Source organism: Hemicordylus capensis, chromosome 9 (genome assembly GCF_027244095.1).
Source record: "Hemicordylus capensis ecotype Gifberg chromosome 9, rHemCap1.1.pri, whole genome shotgun sequence".
In the NCBI taxonomy this organism is placed as follows: Eukaryota; Metazoa; Chordata; class Lepidosauria; order Squamata; family Cordylidae; genus Hemicordylus; species Hemicordylus capensis.
The window spans coordinates 29542932-29563049 of record NC_069665.1 but is presented as its reverse complement, the minus strand read 5'-3'; the positions used below and the strand labels follow the sequence as shown (position 1 = coordinate 29563049).

The 20118-nt window shown below is 48.6% G+C and overlaps 1 protein-coding gene across 2 annotated transcripts in view; it reads left to right on the top strand.

The window, feature by feature from the left end:
- KIAA0513 (KIAA0513 ortholog) overlaps positions 1-20118 on the top strand; it is a 53332-nt gene that overhangs the window by 538 nt on the left and 32676 nt on the right. The gene's annotated exons all lie outside the window — the stretch shown is intronic.

Here is a 20118-nt window from a genome sequence, read left to right as displayed (position 1 = left end):
GACGGCTCAGCGGGGTGAAGCGCCACACACGCCGGGCAGCGGGCTCTAGCCCTGCAGGGTTACGGAACTACCTGCCTCATTGCTGCATCCTTCCAAGCGGGTTGGGTGGCTGTGGGGTGGGCATGGGCGCTGTGGGGGGCTGCTGCTATGGGGGAGCACCTGCCCTTTTGCACTTGCAGAAACGCCCCTGCCTGCTTCCTCTTGGGGGTGGGGGGGTCTTTGTGAGCTGGTCCAAGGCCCCCCTGCAGAGAGCAGGTGCTTGTGTGACCGCCAGCGGGAGTGGCTTCTTCTGTGGGGTGATCATGGGTGGCCCTGGGGGTTATTTTTTGTGAGGGAGACTCCGGAGGGAGGGCAATGAAGAGGGTCCTGAGCAGCTGGGTGTCTAGAGAAGGGGAGTCCCGGAAGTCAGGCCCACCAGTCACTTGTTAGGTTCAGCCCTCGCACGACGAGTGTACCGTGTACACAGGTGCAGCCACTCACATGTTGTGTTGAATGCAGGTAGAGCAGTGCACTTCCTCTCTGACCTGTGAATTCGAAGGACCTGTATCCAGGTTCACTGTTAAAATGAACCAGCTGCAGTCATTCACACAAACACATGAGAATCGAGACGTCTGCACACTTGCACAGCATCATGTCTGAAGCGGGCTTAGGAGGCTGGAAGAAGAGGGGAGTGGAAGCTTTCCGTTAGCAAGCAGCTGTAGGGCTAGCCCTTGGAGACGGGCCTGAAACCCCATACAAGCCTAGGAGCGGCTTCACCATCTGTTTTGTGGAATACAAACCCTTGTGAGACCCCTTCTGCAGAACTGGCTTGTTTTCATCCTCGTGAACAGCCACCTTCTGAGGGAATTAAGGTTTACTGATAATTGAGGTCTGTGTGTGTTGTGACTTGACCTACTGGGCCTCTGAGGTGGGGAGGATATATGGGCTTCTCTTTGTCCTCTTTACACCTGAGAACTGGGTTGCCTGGGACAAATACAGACTTTATTGAATAACTCCTCCTCTGAATCGCCTAGTCTAGGTGCCACGGTTAAATTCCTAGGTGCCATAGCTCCCTGGCGCCTGGGATTTGTCAGGACCTGGGTTATGGATAATTGGGAATATGTGTTAAAAAATAATATTTATAAACCCTTTTGAACACAGGATTTAGCAAATGTACTTTGGATTAGGAGATAGCCAAAAATCTAGGAGCCAGACAGTGGACAGTTGGCAAAATTACTGGATGTAGTGATGTGTGGTGTGGATGTAAATAAGTAAATGGGCTTCTCTTTGTCCCCTTTGCAAGGGGGTAAATTACAGAAATGGGGCTGCCTGGGACAAATAAAGATGCTATTAAATCTCTCTGCCTCTGGTTATCTTAGGCTAGGTGTCACGGCTGAATTTCTGTGTGCCCTGGCACCTGGGATTTCCTGCTTCATAGTATATGATTTCTTTTCATTGCCTCTGAATTCATTTTTGTGTGGGTCTCTGGAGTGGGATAAATAGTGTGTGTGGATGGGGATAAATAGTAGAGAGCCAGAGCTTACAGAGCTCTTTGGCTTCAGGGGTTGCCTCTGGTACAACCTTCAGGAAGTCTCTCTCCTAAACACATTCCCCATCCTCCTGCCTCTGTGTGCTGGAATGCACAAGGGTTCATGTCAGACTTCTAGCTTTATCTTTATTTATTCAAACTGCATCAAATATGATCTTATTTATTTCCTTAAGGCTTTTATACCCTGCCTTCCTTCCCAAAGCAAGCCAGGGTGGCTTACAGGAAAATAAAAAGTGGAATTGTTAATCAATGCAGTAAAATGCAACCAAAGTACAAAGCCACAAATAAGGGAAGAGGGCAACTAGACACAGAAAATAAACATTACAAATTAAACCTAAATAACTTTTTAGCTTGCTGCCTAAGAGTATAGCGTGGAAGCTGTAAAGCAGGCCTGCTCAACTTTGCCCTCCCCCAGCTGTGTTTGGACTACAACTCCCATAATCCCCAGCCACAGTGGCCAGTAGCCAGGGATTATGGGAGTTGTAGGCCAACATCTGCAGGAGAGGCAAAGTTGAGCTGTATAGGCTTCCAATGGGAGGGCAATAACGATGAAAAACCACATTTTTAAAAATATCCTGTTCTTTCTCCAGTGAGGCCAAACTAGCATGCATCATCATCAGTTCTCATCATCTGGTATTTGGAGGTACACTGCCTCTGAAACTGGAGGATCCATTTGTTAGAATGTGCCTGTATCATTAATAGAATGTCTCATTCGGTCGTGGAATGAACGGCTCCTTCAGCGAAGTCCTTCTGAGATTAAGGTGTTATCCGCAGGATGGCTAGGGCTTTGTTCTGCTCACCTTTCGCTGCTGATTACTCTTAATAAGCCCAAAGTGACTCTGATCCTGGTAAGAGCCTTTATCTGCTTTGGCTGTTGTTTGACTTGGCTGGCAGCAACGCTGTAGGGGGGAAAAAGAGATCCTGGATGGAATGAGGGACGTGTAAGAGAGATCCTAGAAAAGGCGCTCTAAAAAGCAAATGCTTGGTTTTGTGGCAAAGTTTAGTTGAGTGGAACAAGGTGGGTTTTTCCCTTCTTCATTCAAAGCTTGAATACATTGCAGGGTAATCCTGAGGCATTTCTGCCTAAGGAAATGGTGCGGAACATTTTGCTGCAGGATGTTATGCAAGTGTTTCTGTGCTAGGCCATTTATTTATTTATTTATTTATTTAACATATTTGTATACTGCCCACTACCAAAGTCACTAGGCGGTTTACAGCAACAAAGCCAATCAAGAAATCATAACAGTTAAAACCATATAAAAGATCAAATTAAAATACCGATACTAATACCTATTTAAGGCCATGATTGGGAGGAGGAGGAGGAGAGGAAAGGCTCAGTAGCAGAGCGCATACTTCATGTGCAGACATTCCCAGGTTCTGCCTCTGGCATATCCAGGGAAAGCGGGCAACGACTCCTCTCTCTGGAGTCTGGAGCGGGACTGCCAGTGAGTGTCCTGAGCCAGATGGACCAAGGGTCTAACTCGGTCTGTGCATAAATTATGGGGAAGGATCATAGCTCAGGGGGAAAGCATCTGCTTTGCAGGCAGGAGGAAGCCCCATCCAGGTTCCGTCCCTGGCGTCTCCAGGCACGGCTGGGAAAGACCCCTGTATGGAACTCTGGAGAGCAGCTGCCAGTCAGAGCAGGCAAGCCTAAGCTAGATGCTCCAGTGGTTTGACTCAGTAGGAAGCAGCTTCATGGTTTTACGTGAGATGGAATGAGTATCCTAGCTGAAGATGGGGCTGTGCTGTTTTAGACAGCGTTTGGGGAATGGGGTCTCTTACAAGGGGCTCTCCTAGGGGTCACCCCGCAAAGGACTGATCAGGATCATGCCCACACAGTTTCTGTACTACCAAAATATCGGGCTCTTCCAGACTATTTGACAGGCCAGTCTTGATGCAATATGACCCACATGGGAAGAAGGCACAGTGGCAGAATCCCCCCCACACCACCACCACCACATCATCATCCCTTGAATGAGAGAGACTGCTTGCACTTCTGTTTGCTCATGCAGCTCAGATTGCAGCCTGGAGCTTTTAGCATGCAGAGAGCACAAACAGTGAAATGCTTTGTGGGTTTTGTTGCCTGGTGTGTGCTTGAGGCCACCCCCGAATGTCCATACAGGTATGATCTTCAAGCTACCAGCTAGAACCTTTAAAATGTGATGGAAGATGTCCATGAGGCTGCAGGAGACACAGGCTCCAAACTGATCTTTCTGATCTCATGATTTCCAGAGCTTCCTCACGATTTTGATCACTTTGTGATGAGTTATTCCAGCTCCCTAAAGAGCTGTTTTTGCTCACTCTCTCCCGAGGAATGAGTATCCCTACACCATCGGCCCCAAACTGGTTTAACAATCCCCTCTCTCCTCTGGGAACAAGAGTTCTGTGGGAGCATTTAGAGTCAGGTGGGGGAATAGAGAATTAGCAGCACCTTCACCAGACTACAGTTCCTGCGATGCTTTGGGTAAAGCGTTCAACTGCTTTCCAGCTGTTCACAGAAGAGATGCACCCAAAGAGGAGTGCTCTGAAGCGCTCTTTGTGTGCAGTTTGGAAAAAGTCTGTGATGCAGTGCCAGCCCCATACAATGCAGTTTCTGACTCTGGGAAGGAGTGCAATGGGGCAGGAAAGGTTAGGACTCTCTGTGAGTAGATTGCAACCGGCAAGCCTGGATGCAAGGGCCAGAGCTCACCTCTGTATGAAAACAAACTCGTTAGGAAGCTGGGAAAGTGAGCACCTTGTTACTGGGATCTGTGCCAGGGCCCCTTCAGTTGATGCGTTCGCTCCCTGGCTGATCAGACGCAAGCCCTGGGCTGTATCCTTTCAACTTCTTCTGGGCCAACAAAGTCCTTTTTCAAGGTGACAGGAGCGGGCGACGGCGTGTTCCAAAGCATCTCCCCGAAGACAAAATAAGCAGCCGCTTCCCCCCACAACTTAGCCAGAGTTCTGCCCGGCTGAGATTGGAACGATAAATGCAATTCACTCTGTCAAGTGTATTTATAGATCTGGAAAAGCCTTGGGCTTTCTCTCCCCCCCCCCCCGTTCTTTCATCCAAGCTGTTTGCATTAAGCACCGAAGGCATGTAGCATCCTGAGCCACGAAACACTGACAGGTGGAAATCCTTGAGGGCCAGCTGAAGCCCTCTGATTTGCAGCTAGCCGTGTGCAAGGAGAATATTTGGGGTCTCTAAATCCAAGCCTCCTTGGCTTTATTTGGGTCTGTAAACCCAAGGAAGCCTCTCTACCAGGGTTTGGTCTAACAGGCATTCCCAGATGTTGCAGACTACAACTCCCAGAATCCCCAGCTGCAGTGGCTTTTGCTTGGGGATTATGGGAGTTGTAGTCAGCAACATCTGGGAATCCCTGTTTAGAAGGAAACATCTCTCTCTACTTTAAAGCGTGGATGCCAGATTTTTTTGGCTGCTAAAAATTTGGACCTTTCTATGACAGACTAGGAGAGAAGAGCCAGTCTTGCAGTAGTATGCATGATTTCTCCCCTGGGAAGGAAGTTCGGTTCCAGCCCTGCTGTTAACATAGTAGGCATCTCTTAGCATGCCATTTCCTGAAAAGTTTTTCACTGGGTGTTGAACTCAGTAACGTTGCAACTTCCTGTGACAACACCTTAGGTGAAACATCCAATTTCGACACAGCACCTTGAGGAATCTGCAGTGAAAGCAAATAAGAAGTTGTGTAGGCTGGGGAAGATACAGGCTGCTCCCTCCTCTTCCTTGGAACCAGACATCACTCTGGCTAACAGCCACTGACAAACTCCATCCCTTTCAGCTCCTGTATTGAACCTAATGCATCCAGTATCTTCCCGACACCATGCAGCAGTGAGTTCCACAGATCACTTGCACGGTGTCTGGGGAAGATGTCTTCCTCTTTTTGAAATCTGCTGCATATTTGTTTCACAGGATGCATTTTAGATCTTGCAGTGTCAGAGATGCCGATTTAATAGTTTTAGCTTCATTGAACTTGAACACGCTGGTTGAGTGTGAGCTTTCAATAGTGCAGTCCTAAATTATTTTCACTGACCAATCCTTGTGGCACTTGAAACTACCCCCTGCCCCCCAATTATTTTGCTTAACATTTAGCCTGAAAAACAGTTCTGGAGAATTTCCAAGTGGGCTGCTTACTAATGTAGTTTGCAACTTTTTAGTAAAAGTATTGCCCAACATTGGCATGGTGGAATTGTCCTAAAGGGCCTGCCTACGGTTTTGTTCATTTGCACTGCAGCCCATACGATCTGTCTCCTCTCCTTCTAAGAAGCTGTGTTAAACGTGAATGATGAAACTGCTCCTCGGTGATATGGCTTTGCCCTGGGATGTGTGGCCCGTTCCAGTGTTCCTGGTTAAAAGGTTACCCACGAGTGAAGGCTGGGATTGCTCAGGGGAGTTTGCTGTGCCCAGATATTCAGCCCTGGGCTCTGGAGGGCTGCACCCCTCTGGTGAAGCCTCTTCACGGTGTTTGCAATTTGCAGTGTTGTTAATGCATGAGGGTATGGTCTTTTGCCTTTCCTCATTCTTCCATCTGTATTGCGTTAGGCCAGCGTTCTTCACCATAAGACCCGGGGGGCCAGTGTTCCCGCTCACAGGGATTCCCCAGATGTTGTCGACTACAACTCCCATAATCCCCAGGCAAAAGCCATTGCAAAGGTGCCTCTTTGCGCAGTTAGCAGGGGACAGCGTTCAAGAGAGGGCTCCATCTCTTTTAAAGGATGCTCCCAGCACTGAGTCATGGCTGTGCAGAGGTCAGCACAGTGAGAGAAATGGCTCTCGCACTGAAGGTGTTCTCAGCCCCCGCTTAAAGCCCCGCCAGTGTCCTTCATCTCCATCCTGCACCAACGCCGCTCTCAAAGGCTTTTCATCCTTTCCTTCTGCAGCGAAAGAGAATGACGACAAGCACTTTAAAATCGGCCTTCCAGCCAGTTCTATGAAACTCCAGGACCACGATGCTTGCATCATCATCATCATCATCATCATCATTATTAATTTAAATGTAGGCATTTAGACTAGCATTGTCATTTTGCTTCCCCCCCCCCCCGTTACCCCCCTCCCTTTCTCCAGTCTTCTGCCACTGGTTCGCATGTTGGCCTAGTAACAAATCTGTCCAATGGTGAAGACGTGCAGCTTGGCTTCAGCGTTCTCATCCTTTTATCAGAGAGAGGAGCGTGCATTGCGCGGCTGGAGGAAACTGGGACACTCAGGGGCCGCTGGAGGGCAGAGTTAACAGCCGGAACCCAGGACAGATTTTAAGCAAGCGGCGCTGGGGAACTGGGGCTCTTGGACAGATAATGAGGTTCATCTACCTTGCTGGGGCTTGTATTGGTTTTTGCCTCTCCAAAATTGCGTGCGTGCGCTCTCTCTTTTTTTTTGGTTAGGGCTGTCACCCAACTTAAAAAAAGAATCTTCTCAGTCTGTTGCAGGGGTGGGCAACCTCAGCTTGCCATCTGCAGTTGAACCACAACACCCATCATCTTCAGCCACAAAAAACTGCGGCTAGAGATGATGGGAGTTGTAGTGCAGCAACAGCTGGAGGGATGAGGTTGCCTGTCCCTGATTTACTGGTTGTATATATATAGGAACACAGGAAGCTGCCTTATACTGAGTCCGACCTTGGTCCTCTAGCTCAGTAGTATCTACACAGACTGGCAGCGGCTTCTCCAAGGTTGCAGCCAGGGTTAGGGTCGGCCCTGTCTTAGAGATGCTGCCAGGGAGGGAATATCTCTCTCCTGGCCCCATCTCATGAGGGGAATATCTTCTAGTGCTCACACACTGTAGTCTCCCATTCAAATGCAAACAGGGTGGACCCTGCTTAGCAAAGGAGACAAGTCATACTTGCTACCACAAGACCAGCTCTCCTCTCTTTTGCCTATGGAGAAAAGCTGTATTTCAGAAGTGTCTTTCTTGCCTGTTTTTTTTTTAAAACCTTATTTTATTTATTTATTTATCGCATTTGTATATCTCCCCATATAAAATCTCCAGGTGTTTTACAGATTGAAACACAGCAACAATCCTAACCTTCGGCTGACACAACAATGAAAACTTAAATCATGCATCTGTGTGCCATAGCAGGCCTCTTCTTGGAAGAAGCTTCTTGGTCCTCTGTGAGGGCACAAGGGAGATACCTCTTCTAAAAGTGCTTGTGGTTTTTTTCCTTTCCTTTCCTTTTGTTTTGTTTTTAGAAACCAATAACTTGCTGCCCAGTGATTCAGGGGCAGCCCTCCCAGGAGGCGAGGCGGTTGCTTCAGAAAGCAGGTTACAGGGGCTCCAGTGGGGTGTCAAGAAGCCCTCTACTGCAGTCACTACTGAGCAGCTCTTTGCGAGCAATTTGAGCTTTGCAAGCTTAGCAAGGAGTACCTCTCCTCATACTCCTTACAAGAAGCATGGGGAGGGAAGAGGCGGCTGCTGGCAGAACCTTCCCTCCTCCTTGCACCTCCTTCAGAGCTTGCAAGGGTCACATTTGAAAGGTGGCGGGCCCCTACCAGGCGCATATGGGGCACGGTCTCTCCTCAGCTGCCACCATTCCTTGCACTGCTCCTGTTCAAGGTCATGGTTCCACTGCCTAACACCTCTTTCTTACAGTTAGGAAATCCCTACTCGTGTCTTTCGGGAGGTAACAGTCATCTGTTCCCACCACCATCCCTAAAGCCCAGCCCGAATGAAAAGGTTCTGCATGAGTCCTAATTGTACATTTGCTTTTTTTTAAAAAAATAAATAAATACTCTTTTGCTCTCGATTGCAGCATGGCATGTCAAACTGGCATGTGCTTCTAGCGAAGGTCACTGCATGTCGAAGGAAGTAAACTCCCTGGTGGTTTCACTAGATAAACTCTTTCGAAAGCTCCCTGTGTGTCTTGCCGGAGGCAGTGCACAGGGGATGCAATGCAATTGCAAACTTCTGTTTCTGGGCGGCAGTCCTGCAAGTGGCGTGAATGTGACGTGCCCGGTTGGAAGCTGCAGCTGACACCAGACCTGGTTGGACCACATCCTGACATGGCCTGCATTGGACACAAGGGATGCTCCCAGTGTTGAGGGTGGTGCCATTTGAGTGCTTCATGCCATGCAGCCGAGTGCTTTTTCATAGATGCCTTGCTGCCTTAAACCGAGTCAGGCCATTGGTCCATCTAGCTCAGTATTGTCTACACAGACTGGCAGCGGCTTCTCCAAGGTTGCAGGCAGGAGTTTTTCCTCCTCCCTGGAGATGCCAGAGACTGAACATGGGGCTTTCTGCATGCAAAGCATCATATAATGCCCTTCTGCAAATCAGTGGTGCAGCCACATTTGGAGTACTGCATACAGCTTTGGTTATCATATCTTAAGAAGGACATTGTAGAACTGGAAAAGGTGCAGAGGAGGGCAACCAAGATGATCAGGGGCCTGGAGCAGCTTCCTTATGAGGCAAGGCTACAGCATCTGGGGCTCTTTACCGTGGAAAAGAGGCGTCTGAGGGGAGACATGATTGAGGTGTATAAAAGTATGCATGGAGTGGAGAGGGTGGACAGAGAGAAATTCTTCTCCCTCTCACATCACACTAGAACCAGGGGTCATCCCATGAAATTGATTGCCGGGAAATCTAGGACCAACAAACGGAAGTCCTTTTTCACACAACGCATAATCAACCAGTGGAATTCTCTGCCACGAGATGTGGTGACCGCCAACAACCTGGATGGCTTTAAGAGGGGTTTGGATAAGGTTGTGGGAGGAGAGGTCTATCAACGGCTACTAGTTCGAAGGCTAAAGGCCACCTCCAGCCTCAAAGGCAGGTTGCCTCTTAATACCAGTTGCGGGGGAGTAACAGCAGGAGAAAGCATTCCCCTTTCAACTCCGGCTGTAGGCTTCCAGCAGCATCTGGTGGGCCACTGTGTGAAACAGGATGCTGGACTAGATGGGCTTCCTTGGGCCTGATCCAGCAGGGCTGTTCTTATGTTCTAGTCTCCCACTCAAAAGCAAATCAAGGCGGACCTTGCTTAGCTTAGCAAAGGGGACAACTCATGTTTGCTACTGCAAGACCAGTCCCTCTTATTGTGTTGGTTTCTAAGTGCTATTCTTCCAGAGGCGGCTCCCTCCGGGACAGAGATAAGCAATGAAGCAAAATACGTCAGCTCTGCCGTGGGATGCAGAATCGAGTGCCCGGCTGCTTTGATTGATGCGTCGGCACCGAGGAGACGTAGCAAGAGAACTGCTGACGTTGCTGGGTGTTGAGTGTCGGTGGTGACGCGAACGCATTGTTAACGCGCGTGCTGTGGCTCTCCACGCATTATTAATGCTGTTTTATGCCTGGCAAAACTGATTCAGGGTTCGGGAAACGCATATCATTTGTAGAAGACAGCCGGTTAAGGCTGCTTTGAATTTTTGATGTTTGAATTTGCTACATATGGCAATCATAAAATCATAGACTGTTGAGATTTAGAAGGAACGACAGGGGCGGGGTGGGGAGTAAAGCGTACCAGGATCTGTGCAGACACACCGACGAGAAACTGACCCACCTGCTCCGGTGTCCTAATCTTTCTTATGCAACCTCTTCGATTGCTTCTGGAAAGTTCTCTTGAACAAGCAGGTACCTAGCTTTGCATAAGGAAGATTAGGTCGTTGGGGCATGTGGACCAGTGTTGTTTTGACAAGCTCAACCTCCACTTGAAAAAGAGACATCTCGAAACGGAGGTCAGCGTTGTGCGTGGGCTTGTTCGTCCCTGTTTCATTCCCATTTCCACATCATGGACTTGATTTCTCCTCTTTGAGTATACAGCTGTTTCATTAAAATTTCCCATTGCTTTGATTTTGCTTGCATTGAACATATTTCCAACTACAGATTTATTGGACAAGGCTGTGTTTCTTTCCTGTTGGTCAGTCTGGTGGGGGATCTTTTCTGGTTTCTTGTTGGAGAGTTAGAAGGAACTTTGGAGGTCTTCAGCTCCCTGAAGAGTGCAGCTATTTCCTACAGCAGTGGTAAGGCCATCTTGGTTCTCCCAGCTGTCGTCGAACGATAACTTATTGTGGCTGGAGATGGTAGGAGTTGTAATTCAACAACTGCTGCCCTACTTGGAAATCTCCAGTGAAGGAAAGTCGGCCATTGCCTGTGGCAGACTGTTCCACTGTCTAACAGCTCTTATACTTAGGAAATCCCTCCTGATGTCCAGCCTGAATCTGCTCGCTTGTGGTTTCAGCCTATTGGTTCTGGTCCTGTCCTCAGCAGCAACAGAAATCAAGTCTACTCCTGCTCCAAGGAACATAGGAAGCTGCCTAAACCTGAGTCAGACCTCGGTGCACTTAACTCAGTAATTGTCTGCACTGACTGGCAGCAGCTCTCCAAGGTTTCAGGCAGGGGTCCCTCACAGCCCTGTTTAGAGATGCCAGGGAATGAACCTGGGACCATCTGCATACCACCCCCAGGAAACTGCCTTATACGGTGTCATAGGAATATAGGAAGCTGCCATATACTGAGTCAGACCATTGGTCTATCTAGCTCAGTATTGTCTTCACAGACTGGCAGCGGCTTCTCCAAGGCTGCAGGCAGGAATCTCTCTCAGCCGTATCTTGGAGATGCTGCCAAGGAGGGAGCTGGGAACTTCTGCTCTTCCCAGAGCGGCTTCATCCCCTGAGGGGAATATCTTGCAGTGCTCACACTTCTAGTCTCCCATTCATATGCAACCAGGGTGGACCCTGCTTAGCCTAGGGAGACAAGTCATGCTTGCGACCACCAGACCAGCTCTCCTCTCACAAGGCTTTCAGGCAGGAGTCTCTCCCTGCCCTACTTGGAGATGCTACCTGGGACCTTCTGAATACACGCATGCAGATGCTCTTTCACTGAGCTCTAAAACCACCACCTCTGAGCAGCTTATTTTACAATTGCATTAGTTTGTTTTTAATCACAGGGTGTGTTTCCTCATTTTCCTTTGTAATCGGCAGTGGTTGGCTTGCAACGGTGAGGGCTCATTGTTGTCTGTTGTGCTCTGAGGGCATTTCTGCCTTGTTGTGTTCTCTTGCATGATGGGAATACATAGCCAAATTAAAGAAGTGGGGTGGTGTTCTACAATTTCCCTGGCTTGAGGCAAGCTGTTTCTCTCTTTGCTGGGAAGAAGCCGTGTTGTTCTCTGGGCACAGTTTAAACTGATCTTAACACATTTGCTGCCTGCCTTTAATCAATTCAGAGGTTGAAAGATTTTGCTGAAAACGAGAATACATTACCAACCTCTTGCTTTCCCTCTTAAAAATCACCTGGTGTGTAATCTGGGGGAAATGCTGATGGTAGTGATTTATGAAGCAAACTAACGGAAATGTGGGGTGTGTTGCCGCCTCCCTCTGTTGATCTTTTCGTTTGACAGGTGTACTCTTAATTATTCATGCCGCCTCAAAGCCGCCTAGTAAATGTTGCAAAGCAATCGGGCTAACATGGGATTCCCCAGGTCGTCTGCTGAAACAATTCTGGGAGACTGTAAGAGATCCTTTCTATTATTGCTGAATTATTAATGTGCTGTCCTTTTTAAAAATGCATTTGAATTTCTGCAAAGGAAGGCCCCTGGCTTCTAGCTATCAGTCGGTTTAATATTTACCTTTAAGACCAGCTGAATGGTAACCAAGGGCAGCCCCACAGGGCATGCACTGCCGTATTCTAGGCTCGAGGTTGTAAAGAACAGAGCTTATTTTATTTGTTTGTACACTTCTATCCCGCTGTTCCAACTCCGCGGAACCCAGAGCAGGGTACATGGTTATGTTTATCCTCACAACAACCCTGTGAGGTAGGTTAGGCTGGGAGAAAAGTGACTGGCCCTGAGTCACCCAGTGAGTTCCATGGCTGAAGGGGGATTTGAACTCGGGTCTCCCCATGCTTAGTCGAATGCTCTAACCCACTATATCATGCTGGCTTCCTCCATGTCAGAGAAGAGGCTGCAGGCTTCTCCCTGGGTGGGGATGGTAGAAACCCTCCTTCTCCTTCATGTCCTTGGGGAGGTGGAAGGCTACCAAATTGCCTCTGCTTGGATGCCTGCTCTGTGTTTGGTTATCCTTGTCATCTCAGACAGGTTCCTCGATCCCTGTGGAACAGTTGCCAGCTTTTAACAGCTGATAACCCATGTATTCCAAACCTCAGCAGACCCCAATCGAGACACATTGCGTGCACAAAACAGCACAGCGTCAAAGAGTGTGCTTGCAAAACTAGAACACTGATCTCTCTAGCCTAGGACTGGTTTCTTAAAGTGGCCAACGGGATTCTTTTACGGAGCTCGCAAGCAGGGCATGGGGCTGGTGGCCATTATGACTAATAGCCATCCCAACACACCTTTCCTCATCCATGAATGGTTCTAATCCTTCTCAAAGCCATCTGAGCTAGTAGATATCACCGCCCTTTGTGGCCACGAATTCCAGAACTATGACCCACGCTTCCATTCTGCTCTTCTCTCCAAGGAGCTCAGAGCCGGGTATATGGTTATCTTTATCCCCACAACCACCCTGTGAGGTAGGCTAGGCTGGGAGATACGTGACTGGCCCAGAGTCATCCAGTGAATTGCATGGCCAAATGAGGACCTGAACGCAGGTTTCTCTGGTCCTAGTCCAACACTGTAACCACTACACCAGACCGGCTGGCGAAATGCTGTCACTTCTATAGCTGGACAGAGAGGAACCAGCTCCATTCTGCTCAGGATCTCCCTGCTCCAGTGAACAGAGAGTCGTGGATGCTTCTGCTATGGAGGCTTCATGGTTTTTGTTTCAAAGGCATCCTCTGGCTTTGCTTTGCCCTGCCCATACAAGGGACATAAATCCCTTGCAAATTGCTGCATTAAAGGCACAATCATTGACAGCAGTCTGTGTGCTGTGGACACACTCCCGACTGCTCGGATTGATCGTTGCAGCTAGGCGGTCATGTCAGACCTGTCGGAGGGGTTTCCTTGGGCAGCTGGGCAGCTGGGCAGCATAGGGTAGAAGCTTCCAGAGGGAGGAAGATGACCTGCCAGCGTTCTTGGAGCGATAAAGATAAGCTGGCACTCTGCCCTGGCCGCATCCTCATGTCTCCCTCGGAACTATGCCCACCTGATCATGCAGCTTTTCTTGGCTTGCACACACGTCCAGCGTGGTCTTTGTATGGCCAGGGTGGGCTCTCTCTCTTCCCTGCTGTGTCGTGGCCAAATCCTTGCCTGCCTCCCTCTCAGCGAGACCAAACCTCAAGCGGGTGGATTGCTGTCTCTCTCCCATTCTGGGTGGATTGCTGTGTTGCTGAAGCTTGGTGGTAGAGCATCAGCCTTTGCATGCAGAAGGTCCCAGGTTCACTCCCTGGCAGCATCTCCAGGCAGGCCTGGGGAAGACTCCTGCCTGAAGCCTTGGAGAGCTGCTGCCAGTCAGGGTAGACTGGAGTAGAGAAGCGTTGGTACCCCAGCTGCTGAACTACAGTTCCCATCATCCCCAGCTACAACGTATTGCAGGGTCAAAGGCTGCCTATCCCTGGGTATTGAGCTGGATGGGCCAGTGACCTGACTTGGTATCAGGCAGCTCTCTAGTTCCCTTCCTTTCTCTTGACTGACCAAAGGAAACCTTCCTTGCTGAATACCCTCGGCTGTCTTGATGATCCCGTACTCAATAAGGCGAGAAGGCTAATATTGCATCAGGTAACAGCTCCAGAACTGTTTATGCTAGATATTGGCACCAATCCCAAATCCCTCATTTTAAAAGAGAGGCTAGATCAGTGTTGAGAGCCCTCAAAAATGGCAAAAACACGTCACTGTAAACGAGAAAGTTCAAGGGCCGGACATGTCTAAAAGAAATGGAACTCTTGTGTCGGGAGTAGAGAGGTATTGTGTTTGGAGATGCAAACTTGCTTTCTTCGATTATGAACACATTGCATGATATTGCAATAACAAAAATAGTCCCTCCTGGGCTCCATTTAGCTCTCGTGCTGAATCCCCATCAGTCTCTTCTCAGGTTGCTCTTCTATAAATATTCTCTTTTCTCGCTGCTGCCTCTGCTTGGCCTCTTGACGCTGCATTTCCCCCTTCAGGGCTCTCATGTGGCAACACATCCCGATTCCCGCTGCTTCCATTTCAACCCAGCCTTCACCCTGCTCTCAAATTGCTTGCATGGCCAGAAATAAACAAAGAAGCCTTTTTCCTTTCCCGGAACGGGAACCTCTCCTGCTGTCCAGGACCTTGCCGCCTGTGTATCCCGTGGCGGTTCTGTGGCTGCTCCTGGATGCATGCACTGCTTGAGGCAAGATGGGTGCATCCAGCCCTGGATGGCATTGGAGAGTGGCTTCGGTTACGTGCCTCGCAGCTGACATCCTCTTCCTTTCCAGCCCACGGAGTCCTGCATCTGTCTTGCAAATCAAAGCACAGGGTTGCCTAGCCTGAGCAGCCGTGCCGGAAGGTGTTGCAAATCCACTACACAAGAAAAGGGAACTGTGCTTTATTTATTGGTGTGTGTGTGTGTGTTGAAATCTCTTGGACCTCAGCAAGGGGAAGGTTGGAGGTTGGAGGAAACCCTTTGGAGGTTGGAGGAAACCCTCTGGACAGTGCTGGTCCTGGGAAGATCCTCACTTTCCTCTCCAGCTCCAAGCTTGTACTCGGAGCACTGTTGCCTTAACACACCCCATCCTTTCTCTCCAGCCCCAAGTTGAAGCTGGGGAGGGAGAGCTGGGGATGATCTTCACAGTTGCACTGGACTAGCAAGGTCCCCCACAGCCTGGTGAAGCTGTGCAAACCATCCCGTCTCTGATCCCTCTTCTTTCTTGGTTTAAAGTGGGGGCTCTCAAACTTGACCCCCAGATGTTGTTGGCCTGAAACTTCTCTGTTACTACCCCGAGGCTTTGGAATGTGTTCCCTGCTGAAATAAGAGCCTTCCCACCCCTGACAGCTTTTGCAAGGGCTGCTAAGATGCATTTATTAATCCAGACTTTTAATTAGATTTACAGAATCCATCCCAGTTTTAAAATTGTTTTAATCCGTGGTTGTGGGTTGTTGTTTTTTAAACCTCCCAGAGACGTGAGTTTGGGGCCATAAGTAAACATGCTTAACAAATAAATAAATAACACAGCTCCCATCATCCCCAGCAACAGTGGGCTGCCTCTCTCACACTGTCTGCTGCCTTTTTGCCACCCCGCTGGCAGCTTAATAATATGCTGCTTGAGGTAACTGTCTCACCTGGCCTAATGAAAGGACGCCCTTGTTTGCTTTCACACCCAACAGTGCTGTCATGCCAAAACTGAAGGTGCAATTGTCTCCTATGAACTGGCTAAAATCTGTTTTAATGCTTCAGAACCTCTTGTGTACTGGTCATGATGCCCTGCCTTGTCTGAGGTTTCACATGTTTAAAACCTTTAATGCACATAAGTCCAGCACACTCAACACCACAGGAATGTTGATGCCTCTGCTTGATGGGTGTCGAAAAGACAGCAAAAGGATTCTTGTAATGGGAGGATTTTGGGGAGACCGCAAGATGAGTTCCGCCTAGTTGCATTAGATCCCAAAAGCTCTCTAGAATGGATGAGGTGGTAGTTTTTCCCTGTTGTTGCAACATACTCTAAAAGGTGCCCGATTAACACCTGCATAACCAAGTGAGACACAGCTGGTCCTCCTATTCCGCTCTTAGGTAGAGGCCCCTAAGGTGTTTGTAATTCTGCACACAGATGGAAACACAGAATTTAATTTTAGGTACAGAAACTGGTCTTGTGGTTGCAAGCCTGACTTGTCCCCCTAACTATGCAGGGTCCGTCCAGGTTGCATTTGAATGGGAGACCACATGTGAGCACTGCAAGATATTCCCCTCAGGGGATGGAGCCACTCTGGGAAGAGCAGAAGGTCCCAAGTTCCCTCCCTGGCAGCATCTCCAAGATAGGGCTGAGAGAGACTCCTGCCTGCAACCTTGGAGAAGCCACTGCCAGTCTGGGTAGACAATACTGAGCTAGGTAGACCAATGGTCTGACTCAGTATAGGGCCGCTTCCTATGTTCCAACCCGCATTGTGTCTTTGGTGGTGGGAGTTCCTTAATGAGCGAGTTTCTAGTCCTTGAAAATTCGTGCAAGTGTGTGAGTGAAAACGGTGAAATCTCAACAGCCAGAGAAAGCGCCCAATATGATTTCCACTGGTCAGGAGGCGGGACACTTTTTAAAACTCTCCCAAACTCTAGAAGCAAAAAGATCAATTTCAGTGCCTGTATCAACCTGCGCTCAGCTCCCATGTTGCCTGCCCAATGGAATTCAGGTAACCCAATGTGACTGTCAAAAGATTGTGTCTCATCTTAAGTTTGGGGAGTACTGATAATTATTAGTTTGGAAACTCCATGATAAATGGGTGTGTGTCCACTGCGTGCATAAAGAGAAAAATAGATGTTTGGTTTCCACCCTTTCCAGCAGGCATGGTCTGAGGGTAACCTTGCTAAAGCTAAGCAGGTCTGGCTCTGGTCAGTGTCTGGATGGGAGACCTCCTGATGCACTCCTCGAGCTCCCCAAAAGAAAGGCATGGTATAGCAGTAACAGATCAAACTAAAACCAGTGCGGCATTTGGTGCCCTGTAAGTGGTGTGGATGCTGAACCATGAACAGAAAAAGAGAAAAACTGGGGAACATTCTCTCTGTGTGTGGATACGGAAGATTCCTCCCCACCCCCGGGAATTAACTGGACTAATGAATGCATTCTCTCTTCATCGGAAGATCCTTCACCTCTCCTTGAGTCTCTCCTCTCCCTTCTGTTAGGAGGTTGGCACGTCCTCCTGGCTGTTGATTTCATTTTGGCGTGTCAAGTAGATTTGGAGGGGTTGGAAACACTCCCAAAATTTCACATCCTGCTAGTCGCTGTGAGCTATCTTTGCTTCCAGGGCTGCACCGGGAGGCTGGCGTTGGGGTGGGGCGGGGCACTGAGGGACCAAAAGCATAAAGCCAGGCATTTAATCCTCTCCCTGGCTGAATTGCCTGGGTGTCAGATGTTGAATAATCTGGCTTGGTTGCAGATTAGTGAGGGGCGCTTGCTTCCTTGTGGAGCTGTGAAGATCTTTGCTCAGCAGGGAGGGGCTGCTTGCCACAGAATTCAGCCTCCACATCCAGGAGGGAGCTCAGTCGTGGACTCTCGTGCAGGAGAGCAGGGGCCATACATAGCTCAGCAGAAGAGCACAAGCTTAAATGGCATGCAGAAGGTCCCTGCACAACCGGGCAAGACCCTTGCCTGAGATCTCAGAGAGCTGCTGCCGGTCAGAGTTGGCAGTGCCGGGCTAGATGGGCCATGACTAGAGCTCCATATGTCCCAATGCCATTGGTTCAGTGCCACTTTCTCTGACTGGCAGGGGCTCCTCAGGGGCTTGCAGGTCTTTTCCAAGCTCCCTCAACTCCTTTTAGAAATGGAACCTTTCTGCATGCAAAGCAAATCATATGCCCCGAGTTGTGGAGTCTCCCCAGTAACATAGAAAGTTGCTTTCTGAGTCAGACCATCGGGTCCATCTAGTCCAAAATGGTCTACTCTGACTTGCAGCAGCTCTTTATTATCATTTCTATACCGCTTTTCAGCAAAGTAGTTCCAGTTGCAAAATGGTATAAAGAAATGGTTCTCGGGCACAGAGAAGTTTTTCCTCCCTGACACCGGCTTCCTGATCCTTGAATGTAGGCTCTTCGAAGCATGAGCTTTATCTCTGAGCTCACGGAGTAACAGCCGAAAGTATTCTTACTGTGAAAAACACGAGGCATGAAGGCACCCCTAGGAGAGGGATGTGTTCCAGCCGATCAACTGTAGTGTGAGAAAGAGGAACTTGGTTGCCGCCTTGAGCATTCTCCTTGTTGCCGCTGTAAACCTGGATCTCTGCATTCACAGCTGGAAGCTTCACTGCCTTGTATGTCTTCAGGGCCATCTTGGATTTCATTGGGCTGTGAACACAATGAAGTGAAGGACTGCTTGGATGCCTCTTCCTTCCCTTCTGGTTTTGCGACTAATTTGTTTTTATTAGCCTATCAAGTTTGGTAGACGGATGGAAATAGGAAACAGACTGTCTCCTCAGCTTCCCTTCCTCCATGGCTGTGATTTTATTAATTTCCCAGAGGAAGACCAAAGGCGGATGGGCGTGGAAAGAGAATGGGCATATCAGCCGACAGAGCACTGCCGGGTAAATGGAAATGAGGAGGGGGGTTTCTGCTCTTGCATGTGCTGAGTGCTCTGGAGTAAATGCTGAATTGTTCTGGGTGCATATTTGCAGGGCTGGGAAGGTATTTTAGGAACTGGCCTCAGAGATTTAGGAGCCAGGACTAAAGAAGAAAGAACAAGTATCGAGCTGACACCTATCAAATGTTAAGGAACCTCTGCAAAAAGACATACTGGACACTTAGACAGCATTTTGGTTGTTTTTTAATATTTGAGATTATATTTCTCTCAAAATTGAGATGTTTAAGGTTAGCTTTGGGAGTGGATAGAGCTGGTCCTGTGGTGTGTGTGTTTTAAAAAATTATTATTTATTAAAACATTTTTATGCCACCCAAAACGTACGTCTCTGGGCGGTTTACAACAGAATAAAAACAAAGTATAACATTCGTTAAGACAAAAATGGGGGGGAACACACACATTACAACAATTTAAAAAAATTTAAAATATTTTAAAACAGCATTAAAACAACAGGTATGAGCTTGAATTGTTCTCTTTGCTAATCAGGGTTTGCCTTGGTTTGCAGTGGAATGGGTGACTACATGTGAGCACTGACTACTGTAGGATTTATTCATTATTTCTCTGTGTTAACTCTTTGGAGTGATCCTCCATTGTTTTGACTGTCAAATATGCTCAGGTTAGAGCTTTGGCAAACCTCCAGGGAGAGGGAGATCGAGGCCTTTGAGGCGGTCGGTGCCTGTGATGTTCAAACTTAGTGCACAGGCGATCGTATCAACAGGCAATTTCAATCAGTCTTGCGGATCTTGGGTAGTGTTTACACCTGGGTAATGTTACAGAGTGCTAGATTATATCATTGCTCATCTCAAAGTCAGACAGCTGGTGGTGTCATTTAAAAAAAAAAATTATTAGTGTGCATAGTTGAGTCAAGGATTTTGCCCCGAGGCAAGCCACAGGCAAAACCAGCTTTCAGTTTCACCGCATCCACGCCCTGCTGTAGAAACCAAATGCGTTTGTGTCCTGGCTGGGAATGCAGTGTACCAACAAGGCACAATAGCCTGCCTTCTGTGGGATCTGAGAAGGGCGCAGACGCTGTCCTTGCAGAGAGCTTGTCTTGGACTGCTTCCACGATGGCCGTCTTCTCCAGAAAGGCCCTTCCTCCTTCACTCGCTTTTTACAGAAAACCAAGACGGCTCTGTTGACCGTTCTTATCGCATTCCCGTTTTTCCTCTGCTGTCACTCTTTGCTTTTTCAAACCTGATGGGTGGCTTTTTGTGCCATAAAATGCACCCAGAAATCCCCCCACCTTTTTTTACAATAAAAGGCAGTTGCAGTACCAGCCTGTCCAGTATAGGAACCTAGGAAGCTACCATATACCGAGTCAGACCCTTGGTCCATCTAGCTCAGTATTGTCTTCACAGACTGGCAGTGGCTTCTCCAAGGTTGCAGGCAGGAGTCTCTCTCAGCCCTCTCTTGGAGAAGCCAGGGAGGGAACTTGAAACCTTCTGCTCTTCTCAGAGCGGCTCCATCCCCTGAG